The sequence below is a fragment of the Canis aureus genome, chromosome 28 (genome assembly GCF_053574225.1).
Source record: "Canis aureus isolate CA01 chromosome 28, VMU_Caureus_v.1.0, whole genome shotgun sequence".
Classification (NCBI taxonomy): domain Eukaryota; kingdom Metazoa; phylum Chordata; class Mammalia; order Carnivora; family Canidae; genus Canis; species Canis aureus.
Genome location: NC_135638.1, coordinates 27990220 through 28008361, shown reverse-complemented (window position 1 = coordinate 28008361; position 18142 = coordinate 27990220). Strand labels below are relative to the sequence as shown.

Genomic DNA, 18142 nt, shown 5'->3' with positions numbered 1-18142 from the left:
GGATATCTTAGAAAAAGAGATCACAGCCACGTTGGATTCAAGACCAGAATTTAGTGTCTGGGACAGCCACTGAACTTCAGAGGAAGAGAATTTAGATGTTTATTGACTTAGTTTTGGCCAACTTGGTCTTGCAGTTGCTGTTCCAAAAGGAACCAGACATGCACACTCGCATACACCCCCCCACACACACACGCAAACACACACACACACACACACACACACATAACCCTCACCAATATTACAAGGTGTGAATATAATATTGGGTTTAGGGATAAAAATGTATTGGCTGAGAAGCAGAAAAACACACAAGGTCATGTAGCTCTGATTATCTCAGAATGCATAAGCGAGAGAGAGCTGGACAGAATGCACCGCGGCAGGGTTCCAGAAGAGGGACCCAGCTTCCAGAGGGGCCAAGAATACAGTGGAAACATCCTCGTCTAAGAAACAGTCTTAGAAATGGAAGCTTCCTGAGCTCAGCCTCTAGTGCCAGCTTTTGACTGAGCCATTGAGAAAGGAGGAAATGGGCTTCAAGGGTTATGATTTCACATTCTTTATGTGTCCTCCCCACAGAATTAGGTGCTAGTGAGGGTAGGAAGTTCTGTAAGTAAAATCCCATCACTTCCTTAATGTATTTGTCTAATTGGTAAGTGGCTACGGTCTGGTCACATTGAGAAATTTAGTTCAGTTTAGGATTCATCTTGGTGTTTCTAGATTCTAGATTCTATACCTGCAAAGGCATATATACCGCTCTTCTCATCCCTTGAAATGTTAAATTCAAGAGGCTCCATTGCTTTGAATAATTATGCAATTCAAATTGAAAGTAGGTCTTCATCGTTAGGTAAGAATTAAAGAGCAAACAACAAAGACTTCTTAATCCCTCATGTGTATACAGATTCAAGTAAGATCTGTTGGATCACCACTGCAGACAACAAGATACTCACAAAAGTCTTCTTACGATGCTCCCTTACTGAAACAAGAATGCAGAGGGTAAGACATAAATTCAACTCAGTGGTCTTGCTTTGAGTTGAGGCTTAGGCTGCCCCCCCAAATTCTTCTCACTGGCTTTCCCTGCTATTCATCGAAAGGATGAACTCCTAACATTTTATTTCTTTATATTCCACCACTTCTAATCCCTGGCACATTTTCCACATTGAAATACAGTGGCTATTTGTTTGTTTGTTTGTTGTCTCCTGGACCTGTCTCTTAACAGTCTTTATTTGATTTCTTCAAAACAGAGAAAAAAATACATTTGCTTAGGTCTTACTTCTATGCTAGCCTCTCTGGTTTCCTTGTTCTAAATTAAAGTTGTCGATCACCTATTGCCTCAAATAATCTCCTTTTATTAACATAGGCAGGGGCAAATAGAGATCTGTGACTGAGGAGGAAATAGAATTGCTCATAAGAATGAAAAGAGCTATTCAGATGTTCCTAGCATAGAGTAGTAAGAAAATAAGATTTCAACTTTAACCTTCCAGCCAACTATATACTCTGCCTCACTCACTTTCCTTATAATACAATCTAGTTTGACTATTCAGCAATTCTGACCTAGCAAATTAAAATTCTCTGTTTTTGATCAGTGTTTTGTTTTTGTTTTTGGTGTTTTGGGTTTGTGTGTGTGTGTGTGTGTGTGTGTGTGAAAGAGAGAGAGAGAGATTTTGGAGATCGGTAAAGAGTTCTATAGGATTAATATAGAAATTGCTGTTTGAAGCTTTCTTAATCTGGAAAAAAGTGGTTATGAATAAGGATGTACAAGTCACTATCAATTTTCTTCAAGCTGGTCTATGCCTGTTTATCCTTTTGTCGTATGTGATGACACGCATTGCAGTCTATGTGAAAATGTCTCATCCGCCAGTAGGAAAAGCTTAATAATTTATTTGCAGTCCATCTTCCTCTAGACAAGTGCATGCCATGTATTTGCTGAGTTGTGTAACCAGCTCTCGGAGCAGGCACATGGTCGGCTGCAAATTGTTCTTTCTGACATCTTTCCATTTTTCATGGTATTGATATTTAGCCCCCAAATGCCTGTTCTGCATTTTCAAAACAAAACAGAAGTGAAGAATCAATTGTGTGTCGTTGGGAGGAAATGTCGTGACCTTGATTATTAACTGTCGTTTTTGAAGGAGAAATTATAGATGTGAAATTCTTCAGGGTCACATTGAACACATAGCACATCTAATTCAGAAGGGCATGTTCTGTTCTGTGGGTAAGTTCTTAGAATTCTCAGCCTAAATTGAGAGGGAACCCTGAAGTCATTTGTTGTTCTGTGGTCAAAACTCTTTGCTCCTATGCTAGGATCATATACTGAGAGAGACCTGTTTTGGATAAGGGGAAGATGTGTTTGTAAAAAGATCTCAATTAATTTGACCTTGAAGAAAAGTCAAGAAAATTATTGAACTTGTTTAAGATTTGCTTCCTTCCTTCTTTCCTTCTTCTTTATTTCTTTGTTTTTCTTTCTTTCTCTTTCTCTCCTTCCCTTTTTATTCCCTTCTTTCATATTTATTTGTTTTTTATTTTTTACTAACTACTTCCATTTTTAAACCTCTTGGAGCTTATTAATGTGATGATCTTTTGCTTTAGAATGGAATATACAATAATCAAATGAAAACCTACCCAATGGGCATCAGTTTGGCGACCATCCAAATAACCTTATATAAGGCCTCTTTGCTCTAGTCTTAGGGCATAGCCTTCACGAACAGTATTGTAGAAAGGCCCTGATGGGCTTCTATATTCTCCTATAGTCGTGTCATCTTTACCTTCCTTTAGGCTTCTTGAATCAATAAATTCGAAAAGGCTATGAGCGTACAACACTTGTCTGTGGGGAAATCCAACAGAGCCTCCAGAAAGTAAAACCAGAAGAAAGCCAAAAAATTGCCAAAGCATATAAAATTACTTCATGGAATGTTCTGATTAGTATCACCCTGGATTTATTCAGACACATGATGAGTGCTTATGGCCATGGCTCAAAAACTTATTTGGCACAATACAATTGCATTCACTCCTCTACCTATTTTCTGCAGAAATTTCACACATTGACTAAATGTAATATGCCAGCCACACTGAGAAGCATGATGTCTGAAACTCCTTTATGGTGCCTGTGCAGGATGCTAAAGGACTAGTATCTAGTGTTTTTCAGAGTTGACACATTTCTTATATTTTTATGGTCACTTTTAGAAAATGTGAAAAATATTTTTTTGTATGCAGAATCACATGTCGATTACCTTGGGAAGATGTCTTAACATTCTTTAGGGATCGAAATCCTTAAATGTGGCTTGGCATGTGGTTCTTGTGGTTGGTTAGCTGTGCAACCTATGCAGAGATTTTCCACCATAAGTGACTTTTCTTCTAATATCTGATTACCACATATTCATATTCTACAAAATATTTAGTTGTTCCTGGTCATTATATTGAAAGGAAATAAGTTGGCTCCAGCATTCTGAGAGACACATGGCCCATCTGTAGCAATGAAGTACCTGTTTGAACAGTTATAATCCCACCCAGTTATTCTTCCTGTCTTTACCACTCGGGTTCTTGATGAGGGCCCTGCGGAACACATTCAAAGAATGAAAAGGTGTAAGGGAAAAAGAATGGGGACAAATCCAAAATACTAAGATAATATAAGTAAACTGTTTCAGCAGCAGACTGAAAAATCATACTTGCATAAGCCATAAGAAAAATTCTATAGCAAAGTGCCAAGACTGTGGAGGGTCAGAAATTTTATCCTATTTGTACCTAACAAGTTAGCCTGCCATTTTCATAAAGTATGGCATTTTATTAGTGTACTAATCTTTTCCTGATTTAGTTGATATTTCAACTAATCACTTGGCTTCTTTTAGACTCACTGTATAACCTTTTGTACCCTGGGCAGCAAGGAAATACATGGTAGACTTCTTATTTAAAAGGAATTGTCTCACTCTACATATATTATAAACATGCACATCTATATATAAGCATGTTCACTTAGGTTCTTATAAAAAACACATTTTCTCCTGGAAAATGTTAATTTCATAATCATAGAGGAAAAAAATCTTTAAAATACCAAATGACACATCTATATTTGTCCCATAAGAAGGAAAAATGTCACCCTTTTTTTGAATTTTATATTTGAATAATTGTACAATTGAATTAATCCTATGTTTAATGAAATTGAATTACTGAATGGTGGTGACATCTTGAGGTACTCCATAGGGAGTAAACAAAGGGAGTAAAATAGATGAAGCACTGTTTCTCACATCTTTATTTTGTAGCAGACTCCATTAGCAACAAGAAGATTATGAACTGGTTTGACAATTAGACCTGGTAGTTGCATCAATAGAAAGTGTTTAATAACTACTGCATGGTGAGCAATGCTCTCTGAAACCAAATACTGGCAGTAGGAGTTAGAGGTTAGTTTTCTACCTCGCATAAATAAATGTAATATGTCAGCTGGACAGAAAAAAAATTACAAAAAATAATTTCTCAGCATGAGCTTTGAAAGTAACTCCATCATTATCATTGCTCATGAAAAACTATTTAGAGAGTTTCCTTCAAAACAAACATCATTGAAAAACTAAATACAATTGATACATTTCTTGACTAATAAAAAAAAACTTGATACCTTAAGGCCATAAGGTCTGAAATTTCCTTCATCATTAACACTGATTCGTTTTGCTTTTACATTTAGTGCTGAAAAAAATCTGGGGTTAATTATTAGATTATTCTCATTTACATCAAAGATGTTTCATTGCTCCTAAGGCTTTAGAATTTAAGATATTCATTTGAAAGGAATAGGTAATATGAATTAAAATTAATAAAATGATATTTTCAAACATCTTTATGTAGTTCACTAGTTTAAAAATGTATTCTTTGAGTTAAATCGATATCTTGAAAATGAGAAAGAGAAGATGGATATAAAATAGAATTATCAAATATTATAGGAAATGCTATAGGTTGAAGATAAATTCTCCCTTCCAAGATTGTCCAATGCTTTTTGATATCAAAAAATGAAATTAGGGCAATTAAGACGTGTAATTTAAAAGGTTGAAATGTTTTCAGGTTTAGGACTCTTGTTTGTCATTATTTTCACATAAACATCTACATATTGATAGTCTTCACTCTTTCACAACCAATCCAGCAAATTGTTATACATATACATGAAAAAATTGTAGTTCGTGTGATTTCTTAGCAGGAGATGAATTCAACTGTTTTTGTCGAATTTTTTCAAAATATTTTGAAATTTTATCATATGAAATTTTATCATATCAATTTTATCACCACAAGAGCAGAGACTATGTTTATTTTCTTCACTTTTGTTTTCTCAGTGGTGGACATGTAATGGAAAATAAATTTGTTAAATGAAGTACTGTAGTGGCCATTTTGTGTCATTGGAATTTTACTGAGACAGAGGGACATTTTAAAGGCATTTTTTTTTTAAGATTTATTTATTTATTTGTTTATTTGACAGAGAGAGAAAGCAGGGGTAGCAAGAGAGGGAGAAGGAGAAGCAGGCTCCCCACTTAGCAGTGAGTCCAATGCAGGGCTGTATCCCAGGATACTGAGATCATAACCTGTGTTGAAGGCAGATGCTTAACCAAGGGAGCCACCCAGGGACCCTAAGGCATCTTTTATCAAATGAGACTCTTCACCTCATACCTTAAATCTAATGATCCAAATAATCCAAATAGTTCCATATTTCTTTTTTACTGGTTGTTTTTCAAAAGGTATGCCACTGTGGTTTTTAAATAGCCTTACTCTTTGTAGTGTATTTTGTTGCAAACACTGTGAATGGATTATCTTGCTAATAAGTTGTCCCCTTTGGGGAATTTCAGAAGATCATCTCATCTACACTTTTTCAAAATGCTAGTGTTGTCATTTTCCTGATAAATTAATTAGCTTTATGCTAAATAAAAAAATAATCTGATATATTGCATTGGAAAACTTAACTTGAAATAATAATTTAATTGATATAGAGACTAAGATAACATTTAGTTAAATTTGGCAATAGTTTATTATCATAGTAAGTGAAACTTATTTTAGGATGAGACAAAATTAATTTGACCAAATGAATCTACCAGAGATTTACAAATTCCTGTACAATCAGAGCCTCAGTATATTTGAATATGATAGCCATTGAGATAAGCCAAAGGCCTACAGTAATCCTACATATTTTATTAGGCAGAATAGTGAATTAAGGGCTTTAAATACTATCTGCCTTGTGTGTTCTTGCATTTCTGTATTAATAAGTCCATGAATTCCCTTAAGACACATCTTTTTCACTTTCTAGGCAGCTTGATGTCAAGCATAAATCATGTGTATGAATAACATGGGCCTGTGTTCCAACCTTCCTGAATTATCTTCATAAAATTGAAAAAGGGTAGGGAAAAAATTGGTTTCCTTCATTATTCGAATTACTTAGCAAAACAGAAGATACATATGCATCTTGTTCATGTTTATTTCCTTTATTCATCAAACTCCATCAAACAGTTATGTTTGAATATTTCTTAACTTTGAGATAGAGTTGTTTCTGTAGCCATAAAAATATTAAATTAAAATATATCAAGCAGGTAATCTTATGCATATGGAAATTATTCATTAAATAAAATGTTTATTCTCAAAGAAATAACAGTATACTATTTTCCAATGTCATTGAATTCTGCTTGAAAGGACATATTTATAAAGATTAATTATACATCCAGATTCATGAGGTGCATGGGATCCAAAATAGGTTGAACTTCAATAGGGTTACACCAAAGCACATTATAATTACATTGTCAAAAGTGAAAGACAAAGAAAAAATTTTAAGAACAGCAAAAGAAAAAGTTACATAAGAGGGATTCCCCCCCCCCAAACACACACACCCATAAGACTATCAGCAGATTTTTCAACAGAAACTTTTCAGGCTGAGATAAAATAGCATTACATATTCAAAATATTGAAAGAATATAACTGTCAAAGCAAGAATTCTATACCCAGCAAAGTTGTTCTTCAGAGCCGGGGGAAGGACAAAGGAGCCCCAAACAAACAAAAGTTAAGGAAGACTATTACTATCCTTACAGGAGTGCTAAAAGGGCATTCTTTCAGTGGAAGTGAACACTAATTAACATTACAAAAACATAAAAGGGTGACAATAATAAAAAATATATAGTCATAGCTTCTGTGATACAGTAATAGTGGTGCATATTTCATTTTCAACTCAAAAATGTAAAGAAAAATAGTAATCTAGTAAAAATACTATAGCTACAATAATCTGTGATTACTTTCACAATATAAAAAAACATGTGAGTTGTAATAGCAACAACCCAAAATATAAGGGGAGAAGGAAAAGTGTGAAGTATATAAATTCTATTGAAGTCATCAGTTTAAAATAGGGCGTTAGAAGTTTAAGATATTTTATATAAGCCTCATAGTAACCACAAAGGAAAATCCTGTAGTAATTTCAAAAGAGAACACAATAAAGAAGTCAAAACATACTAATACCAAAAGACATCAAAACTGAAGGTGGTAGGACAAGAAACAAAGAACAGATCTACAAAGCAACCAGAAATAGTTTACAAAATGCAATATTTAAATTCTTACCTTAATAATTACTTTAAACATAAATGAGTCAGGCTCTCAGAACCTCCTCATTTGACAGACAGCCACACTTCTTATCCATTGACTGTCAGATCCCTGAGAAACAATGGTGAAGGTCAGAGTAAATGGATTTGGCCATATTGGGTGCCTGCTTGCCAGGCTGCTTTTAACTCTGGCAAAGTGGATATTGTTGCCATCAATGACCCCTTCATTGCCTTGACTCCATGATCTACATGGTCTACATGGTCCAGTACGATTTCACCCATGGCAAATTCAATGGCATACTGAAAGGTGAAAATGGGAAACTTGTCATCAGTGGAGAGCTCATCTCCATCTTCCAGGAGCAAGATCCCACCAATATCAAATGGGGCAATGTTGTTGCTGAATGTATTGTGGAGTCCACTGGTGTCTTCATTACCATGGAGAAAGCTGGGGCTCATTTGAAGGATAGAAGTGAAGTGGGTCATCATCTTTGCCCCTTCTGATGCCTCCATATTTGTGATGGGCATGAACCATAAGAAGTATAACAACTCTCTCAAAATTGGATATGCACATGCTAAAGAATGAAACTGGATCCATATATTATTATACCACTCAGAAAAAAACTCAAAATTGATTAAAAATTTTAATGTAAGACCTAAAACCATGAAACACCTAAAAGAAAACATAGGAACAAAATTCCTTGATATGCATCTTGGTAATAATTGTTTGACTATGACACCTGAAGCATAAGTGACAATATAGAAAATAAGTGGGACTACATCAAACTAAAAAGCTTCTGCACAGCAAAAGAAATCATCGACAAAGTGAAAAGACAACCTATGGAATGGAAAAACATTTGCAGCCCTATGTCTGATATGAGGTTAATATCCAAAATATATAAAGAACTTCTACAACTGAATAGCAAAACCAAACAAACAAACAACTTAATTAAAAAATGGGAAAGGGGCCTGAAAACACATTTCTCCAAAGAAGATATATGAAAGGCCAACAGGTACCCAAATGATGAAAAAGTGCTCACCATCACTAGTCATTAGGGAGATACAAACTAAAACCTGAGTGAGATACCTCCTCATACATCTTATAATGTTCACCATTAAAAAGATAAAAGATAACAAATGCTGGCACAGATGTTGAGAAAAAGAAACCGTTGTGCACCGGCTGCTGGGAATGTGGATCAGTGCAAAGAAGTTGTGGTATATTTATACAAATAGATACTACTCAGCCATTAAAAAAAATGAAGAAGTCTTATCACTTACAGGAACATGGATGGAACACGAAGACATTATGCTAAGTGAAATAAGTCAGACAGAGAAAGACAAAAACTGTATGATCCCATTTATATGTGGAATCTTAAAAACAAAACAAAACAAAACAAAACAAAACCCAAACTCTCAGAAGAAGACATCAGACTTGCAGCTATCAGAGGTGGAAAGTGGGGGTTGGGAGGAGGAATTGGAAGAAGGTGGTCAAAAGGTGCAAACTTCCAGTTAGAATATAAATAAGCACTAGGGATAACGTACCACCTGACAACTACAGCTAACAGTGTTGTAGAATGTTTGTAGAAAGAGTGTCAAGAGAGCAAATCTTAAGAGTTCTTATCACAAAGAAACTTTTTTTCCTTTCTTCTCCTTTTATTGTAGCTATATGAGAAGATGGATGTTAGCTGAACCTTTTGTAATCATTTCACAATGTATGTAAATCAAACCATCATACTGTACACCTTCAGGTTATACAGTCATATATGTCAATTATTCCTCAATTAAACTGGAAAATAAGATTGATTATACAGAATTATAAATATTTATTTTAAAATACCGGAAGATTTAAAAGGAAACTGAAATTTCCTTCATTATGATCACAATTATGTGAGAGTGGAGAAAAATGATTGAAAGGAAGGATGTCAAAATACAAATTATGATTGTTCGCATTAGCAAAATAGAAGTATTTTTTTCTTTTATACTATTATTTCTTACCAAATTTTTCTACAATTCACAGTATTATTTGGTAGAAATACATATACAAAAACTTTCATTTACAAAATCTAGGTTTAGTTCTTTAGCTGTCTTTTTTTTCCACTTTAAATTTCTTCTCAGTGTAACATTTTTTCCTGTTTTGATCCTTTTGCTTTTGTGAATGATGGTTCTTCCTTCCTTTCTACCTTCATCCCTCCCTCCCTTCTATTTTTCCTTCCTTCATTTCTTCCTTCCTCCCTCCCTTCCTTTCTTTCTTTCCTTCATTTGCTTCTCAGATTTTTTCCTGGATCTCCACTCCTGTCATTGTCTTTTGTCTTCACTCCTTGCTCCTTTATCACTGGTCGCTTTTGCCAGGGCCTGATTCTTTGTTTCATCTTTGCACTTGATGATGGCTCAGCCAGTTTGCACTATAATCAACTTGTTATCTCTTTTTCCTGACCCTTCAGACTCCCCTACTTCTAAAGATAGAATGTTAAATTAATAGCAAACAAATAGCTTGTTAACGATGTGATTTATCATCTTCTAATCTGCTCTCTCAAAGATCTTTCGCAACAATAGAAATTCTGTTGACTCCATAGCCCCTGTGGGATTACCTTCCTTGCCGGTACCCCAGGGGGTACTGGCCAGCTTGTTTTGTCTCTAGAGACCTTTGAAATTAATATGCATTCTTTTTCTCTTCCTCTTTTTCTCCTACTTTCTATTTTGCGTACTCTTCTCCTTCACTGTCTTTCATATAGCTGTCAGCCCTATCATCTCATTCTTCTGTTGTCCAAAAGTTTGAAAATTGTGATAAGTAGCTGAGCATGATGCTAAGGGAACCCCTTCACTGTAAGGTCAAATAATGAATGCTGCCTTTGGAATGTGGCCCTTAAAGCAGACAGGCCTGGGCCTAATTCCCAACTATGTGACTTTGGTAGAAAACCAAACTTCTCTCAACCCTGATCATTGCTTATGTTCAAATAGAGACAATCATGTTCTCATAAGCTACAGTGGGCACTAAGGAAAGATAAGTGCTCTGTAAGCTCTAAGGTACTCCCCAGCCTTGCTTTCTGCCATCTAATTCACACCTGTCCCTTCTTCTTTCCTCAACGCACTGCCCACTCTCTTTGCTGCCAAACCCCATGTTCCCCTGCTGCACTGAAGAGTATGTGACTACTTTAAAAAGCCATGTGCTTTTTGGTGTTGAGCTTGTCTGGAATAGTATCAATCCTCTTTCAACCTGGCAAAGTTTTCCTCGTCCTTCACATTTCAATGGAAATGTTGGCATCTCTAAAATCCTTCCTTTACTTCTCTCCCAATCTCAGTCTATCATAGCTGGGTTAGAGGTTCCCTCTGTGCCTCCCCCCCTGCCCTTTGCATTTTCTCTATAACTCTTCTCACATGATTCTTTACCTGTTTCATCAGTTTGCTGAGCTGTGAGTTCTTTGAAGGCACAGTCTTTGTCTCTTATCTCGATGCTCCAGTGTCTAATTAAGTATCTGATGTGCTGTAAACATTCTATAAACATCGGATGAGTGAAAAATGAGTGGATGCCAATAAAATTATTTGCAGCAAAAGATTATTTAATCTTATCTTTGAATTGCATTAAATTGAAATACAGAAAGATAAATAAATAAATAGGTCCTCCTCCACATGGATATTGCACATTTGCAATCAAGTGGCTGATTCTATAGTCAGCATAAAGAACATCATACTCTGTATAGGCCTTCCCTGTCCTGAAAAATATCCCACTGTGCCCTGGAAGATAAGGCCATGGATTTCAGAGGTGTCATTGAGTTTGGTGATACTGGAGGCCAAAAGAAAAAAAAGAAAAATATATAAGTGTTAAATAATTAATACAAAATGTATGTAATTCTGAAATAGAGCAATTTGACTAGAAAAAAGTAAACCTGCAGAAAGGAAGCCTAAATAATTATTGCTCACTTCCAGACAGTTCCTCGAATTGGATTCATATTGAGCTAAGGCTATCTGAATTAGAGGCAGCTGTATAATCCAAGTGTCGTGCAGCATACAGAATCAGATTGAGTGCTTGAGTGTCTGCACCCTAGGAAATTGATTTGACGACTATGTCAATTACTTCTGGCACCAAGCTTTCTGTGGGTTGCATTACAACTGCTCTTTTGGTCAGCTGTGACTGCTTCCCCATCCACGCCTATTGTTTTAGATTTATTTACTGCACCGGCAATCATAAATCATGGACTTTTTTCTATACCATCTGGAAACTCTGGTGTCATTGTTTGGGTCACTTTTGATTACTCGCTCTTATTCTCAGCTACCGTTAAAGCTGATGTATCTTGAATTATGAAAGACTTCCGCCACAAGCTGACCTATTTGTGAGCAACCTTTCAGCATCTACATATGTTTATTTTATCCAACACATAGCCAGATAGAAGAAAAAGTGTATTCTCTAACCCTATAGGGAATTATTCCTTTGCCTGTGATACTGAATTTTTAAAGCTCACAATTTGCCTATTTGCTTGTTAACCCACCATACATTTCCATCATTCTCACAGGGTCAGATTTAACAGATTGGACATCATTTCCCCTTGGTCCTCAGAGTGTGATTTTCCCAATATTCTCTCCCATTTTCAATCCTAACCAGAGCATTCCATTTTGAGCCTAAAATTAGAGTGAAGCTTGTTGGGTTTTTTTGCAAATAGTCCTTAAACAGTGAGACAAACACACTTTTTATCTCTACCCTGGTGTATCCCACTATTCTAAAAACTGCACTTCACTATTATCATACTTTCCTGACGAGCTTACCAGAAAACATCTTAGCAGTGTTCTTTTTCCAACCAAATGATGCTGATGCCTACCTGTATCGACAGTGTCAGCAGATTACTTTCATTTTACGCAGATGGTTCACTGGCAATCCAGATCACATCTGAAACTGTGCTATCAAGCAATTTTTATCCAGAGAAGCAATTTAAATATTGGAATTTTGTTGAATTTCCCAGGCCACAGCTGCTTGCATCTGACATCTGTTTCAATTTTTTGAGCAGCCAGTTTTTTTTTTTTTAAATTTCCTGGCAATCTCAAGGTTGAGTTTTGTAGGGCTATGTTCCTATCTACTTAGCCCTCATCAAGTATCCCTTTCTAAGTAGTGTAATAATCCACATCGCTACCCATGTGCTAAAAAATCCCCCTTTCTAACTCCTTTCTAACATCAAATGCAAAAACATCAAGTGTGATTAGGAGACTTTCCATTTTCCTACAACTTTTCTCCATATAAGAAACTGCATGAAGTATCATTTGCTGGAGTCACTATCAAATTAAAAGGGAGACAAGTGAAGAAGTATTGTTGAAATTTCCTTAAATAAATAATTATCCACACATCTTCAGTAAATATAGGAATACTACATGATTTTCTCATTATTCAAGGGTCCTACAGAAGCTATAGATATGAGTGGTTTGTTTTCTTCCAAGACAGAGACCCACTGACTGTGGTCTAATTAACTTTATACCTTGATATACCCAAACTGCCATTTCACATCTTTGACAGTAGTACCTACCTGCATAATGTCATGTCACATCATATCTGATCACTCTCTGCTATGTTAGCTATGCAGTGCTCCAATAAAACATGATATGATCAAGGCAACATGGTCGATATTTGAACAATTTGTATCCTGTTTGTTGCTTTACCACCACCCTTTCAAAATGCTGAATGACACAACCAATGTGTCAAGCAGGAGATTTGAGGTTTGAAGTGGTAGGATGTTTTAGCCATCGCTTCCTTCTAAATGATTTTTAATCTACCTATAAGGCTCAGAGATGCAGAGTGTTAGTTGTTAACATACTGTTATATTTCCAGATCCGCTAAGTAAAAGACCTTGCAAGAAAGCAGAGAGTAATATTACAAGAGCACCTGCGATTTGCTATCTAAAAGAAGTTATAAAAAGCACACCATTTTCTCTTTGTTGTTAAAAGGGTGAATATTAGTGTGTTGTGCTTTTGCTTTTAAAGAAAAATATAATAAAGGATGCTGTTGGCAAGGCGTGATATTACTTTAGACGGGTGCCCGCTATGTTTTCATCGCTCCTTTACGTCCTGCCTATTTACACAGCTAAGGAGAAGGATGATGAAAACTTTAACTGACTGGTGTTGTTTTTGGTCAAGGAGCTCCAGAAGAAAGAGGAAATTCCTTGATCTGTTCCTATGCACATTTGCAATTCTTTTCATAGGGTTTTTCAGGGCAAGGTAATCAGAGTATCTGCCTTTAAGAATTCCATATTTAACAGGTCTTTAAATAGATCAAGGTGCAAAGAAGAATGTGCAAAACAAGGCTGGTATTCCAGTAATAACACTGTATTTTAGATTTTTCACAATCAAAAAAAAAAATGTGGAAAACCAAGAAGATGAAGTGGCAGTACAGAATTCTGAGAATTAAAAGATGTTGAAGTCAAAATGTATGCAGTAATTTCTCTAGTCTATTAACATTAACAGTTGCTGCTGAACAGAAAGCAATGCCAAGCAGGAGAAAAATTATCTTTCTGAAATGGAGAAGACTCTGAGAGCAAAACTTTTCTTGTTTGTCTTACTTTGGTTTAAGCTCACCAAAATAAAGGAAAAACAATTTTGATTATCGATGGTCCTCAAAGAAACAACGGTGAATGAAAAAGTGAAGTCAGTGAGTCAGAGGGACATCAAAGAAACACATATTAGAATGCTGTTTAACCTTTTATTAAGATTGCCATTGTATGGCAATGCATAAAACAGTGGATATTGGGCTCATTACATCAATACTATCTTGGCACTTTTTGAGGTCACACAAGTCATCTTTTATTCATGTTGTCACTGGGAATGGAAGTTATGCTAATAGAGCTGGGTCAGGCACATCGAGGCATAAGGAGAGGTTGAACATAAATCCCAGGCAGCAGGCTCATCAGCAGTCAGGACTGCGGCAATGAAGCTGCACCAAACAAGAGCAGAAGGGCCCACTTTGAAATCTTTGTCCTCTGTCCCTCAGATGACCAAATGGCAGGCAAATCCCATGTGACCTATTCATTCACCCTCCCATTCATTCATTCATTTACGTCCACAAACAAAACAAAAATGGCAAAGTGGAAACAAGCGTTCTCATGTCAAGCCTTTCCAAAATAAGGTAGGTCCAGTCCATTGATACAGTTTTACAAGCCTTATTTGTGCCAGATTTGTGTTCAGAGAAATGTGAAAACCATGAAACAGTATCATATAGCTTTAAAAAAAAAAAACACTCAAACAGTCATTCATATTAAAATTTGCCATTATTTTGTTCTCTTTCCAGTTCCTCCTTTCAGTTCAGCAATTTCTAACATCTGAGAACACAAAGCTTGACTCATTTTGTCTATGACCCATTTTTCATTATCTTGTGTTGTGATAAATGACTGAGATATCATTCAAAAAGGAGACATTTCAATGAGTTTGCCAAGGTATTGTTTTCTTTCAGGTTACATGCTATGCTTAAAAGAACATCTTATCTATAATAAGTCAATATTTTTAAAGAATTTTAAAATCAATCTTTAAATAATTTAAAAAATGAAACAATTATACTCTAAAAATAGATTATCATAGATAATCTTGAAATGTATACAAACTATGATTTTGTATGTTGCACCAAACATAGACAACAACATTATATTACTGTGTGCTTGTTACCTGATTATATTTAACTGATAGGGTAAAACGTGTCCTTTTCATTGACAGATTTTTACACATTCAAAAACAATCAAATCTTTTTTCCTCTAATTTACAAAGTAAAGACTTAATAACTTAATTTTAAAAGATACTTTAAACAGAATAACTGAGTCTTTAAAATATCCTGCACACCATTATATATCAATAATATATGACATGAATTAATGTTAGAGTTGATGATAAACTTCAATGTATATATTGCTCTTATCATTTATAGTGTCAATGGGTATGGAATGTATATGGGAGCAAAAGCTGATGAGGACAAAACCAAGCTTGTCAACAATAGTGTTAAAACCAATGTGCTTAATTAAAAAAGTGAAGTCAATTAAAATTAAAATAACAGTGCAGCATGTACAAATGCTGGAATAATCATTAGGCCTTGCTGAATAATGGAAGAGTATAGAATTTTTTTAATGGAACAGCAGGGGTGATACATTACACAAAGCAACAATCTACAACAATATGACAATCGAATTACTTCAGCCCCATTAGGCAGGTGCAGAGGAATAATTAACATGAATTTTTCCAATGAAAAGGAAAAAAAAAACTTATTTTCCTCTAGTAACACTGAAGTTTACACCCTTACTCATCCTGCATTAAAAATGATAACCTATGATAGCAAAGACCTATGATTTTTAAAAATCAGGGTTTAATAGGATGATTTCTGTTTATTCCCCATATAAATTGAGTAGTATAAGAAATAATATATATGCAGCTCTTGTGATATAATGCTAACTTTTTAAATGTACTTTGCCTGTGTGCATTGCTTTTGGTTTTTAGGGCTTAAAAACAAAATAATAAAGGATTTGCAATAGTTTCTGACTGTCTAATCTAATTCAGAGATAAAAGGCATCCCATAAAGCCTTAGGCAATATTTGTTATCTTATTTCCAGCTCAAATTCAAAACAAATTGTGACCTCTAGTTTAGAATGAAGAGAGAGTCTGCTCAGTAAAATGCCAATAGAAATGAAAGCAACTTCACATTTCTTCACGAAGGGCAAGGAGTTTAAGATCTCTTTGCTACTTTCCCTGACAAAAATATCATCCTGTTTTAAAACAGTTGTGATAAAAATCTTACTCTTTCATTTACTTCCAATGGGAACCATTTAATTTATACTGAGATAAGTGGCTATGTACTTAAAGGACTTAAACTTTTCATTTATTTCTTTACCATCAAGAAATTAAAAAATGAAAACCCTTCATCTTCAGATGACCTTTTTAATTTAGATAGATCTGAATCAACTGATAAATGTGGAAGCTTTCATATGATGGGTGGCTTAGTTTGGGAAGATAATTATTTGCCCTCAGAGGAGATGTTTTATCTTTAGGCTTGAAGTACTTTACTACTGAGGTCTCATTAAATCCTACTTAGCTTCTAAGGAAGTTCTACCTTCCTCATTTTGAAAAAGAGAGGCACCAAATTGTTCAAGACTCAACTGGTACAAATGTTCTCCTGAAGGTCATCTGTAGAATTAGTGAAGAATTGGAACAGAATCACTGATGCTCCTATCGCAAAATTCTGTCAGTTGGAGGGTAGACATGTCACTAATGTCAATGGGAGGGTGGGTATGGCTGATGATGGGAAGTGGAAATCATTGCTTTGTGGTAACCATCACTTTGCAATTCCAAAACAATCTTTATGTATTTTCTGCCATAAACCTCTACAAGAAGTAGAACTGTTGAAGTAGAAAAGGCAAAACTTTGTGAATTATAGTTTGCCACACCCTCTTTCTTTTTTCTAGGAGAAATAAAGAACCTCAAAGGAAATCTTCAATTCCCAGTTATTATCAATTTCTCAATTATCCAAAATCAGAGGCTTGAATTGGTATAACATCAAGGGATTTTTATACATAACAAAGTTTTAGCCTTAATGTGAGAAATGCAATCAAGTATTTTCCCATGTGGTCTGGAACTGAACGTACAGAGTATGGAAATTCTAGTTCGGTTTTTGGTCAAAATATTTCTTTCTTCATCTCCTAGCATACAACTCAGTAAAAGTCAGAATAAAGTTCTTAGCAGCTCAAAATGATAGTCTACTATCTCAATTTATGAGAGGGCCATTGCATAAGTGAAATAGAATTTTGTTTTTAAAAAAGATCATCTTTATGGGTAACAGGTCAAGAAGAATGCAGTGGGTTTGACATAGAGACAAATAACATATTTTAGATGCAAAGTATGAATATTCAAAATTAAATTTATTTTCAAAACATAAGTATAAAAGCATGGGTGTTTATAAGAACTCAAATAAGCTGAGGGATTCAGAGTAATTCAAGTCATCTCCAAGTGGCTTGTGGTTTGACCTGATAGAGTAAGAAGAGACACATAGAATCCAATTGCTTAAAGTCATAAAATTGAGTGAGAAGTATGTGGGAAGACAGGTTAATAAGAAATAGCCACACTGTTGCCTTTGCTATGGCAATGTTGATGGATGGAAGAACTGGCATTCTAATCATGTGTGTGTGGTAAAGAAATCTGGCAGTTTCTCTTACCAGTTCTTGATGGCTCTCAAGAAGGTAATGCTAGTTATAGTATATAGTATTATTCAAAAACATCAGGTAGATATAAACTGAGATGCTACTATGACCAACCAATTTCCTTACAATGTTATAAAGTCAAACTTAAACCAGAAACTAATAGACAGTTTCCCAGAGACAGTTTCCCAGAGACTCCCAGAGACAGTTTCCCCCCACTTTTTTGGGGGGCAACCTCAGTTTCTATTAAAATTTCAATGTTCAGGATTAATGCTGAAGTATTGTACCTAGGTCAACTAATCTTTGACAAAGCAGGAACTAAAATACTATGGGAAAAAGGCAGTCTCTTTGTTTCAGGATTTCTTTTCCTTTACTGCCTACAGTTCTTGGCCACTTGGCTTCAAAGAATGAAAATATAGACCAGCCAAAGACTAATGGGCAGCAAAGCAAAGTTTACTGGGTAATAGTACA

General features: G+C 35.2%; 1 long non-coding RNA gene across 11 annotated transcripts in view; it reads right to left on the bottom strand.

The window, feature by feature from the left end:
* LOC144300581 (uncharacterized) overlaps positions 1-18142 on the bottom strand; it is a 264995-nt gene that overhangs the window by 50607 nt on the left and 196246 nt on the right. For 9 of the 11 annotated variants that reach the window (XR_013367316.1, XR_013367323.1, XR_013367318.1 and 6 more), the window contains 2 exons: positions 10917-11021; positions 7552-7644 (listed from right to left, as the gene is read on the bottom strand). The exons of the other annotated variants lie outside the window; for them this stretch is intronic. This is a non-coding gene — a long non-coding RNA (uncharacterized LOC144300581). The remainder of the gene's footprint in view (positions 1-7551; positions 7645-10916; positions 11022-18142) is intronic. 11 annotated transcript variants of the gene reach the window in all.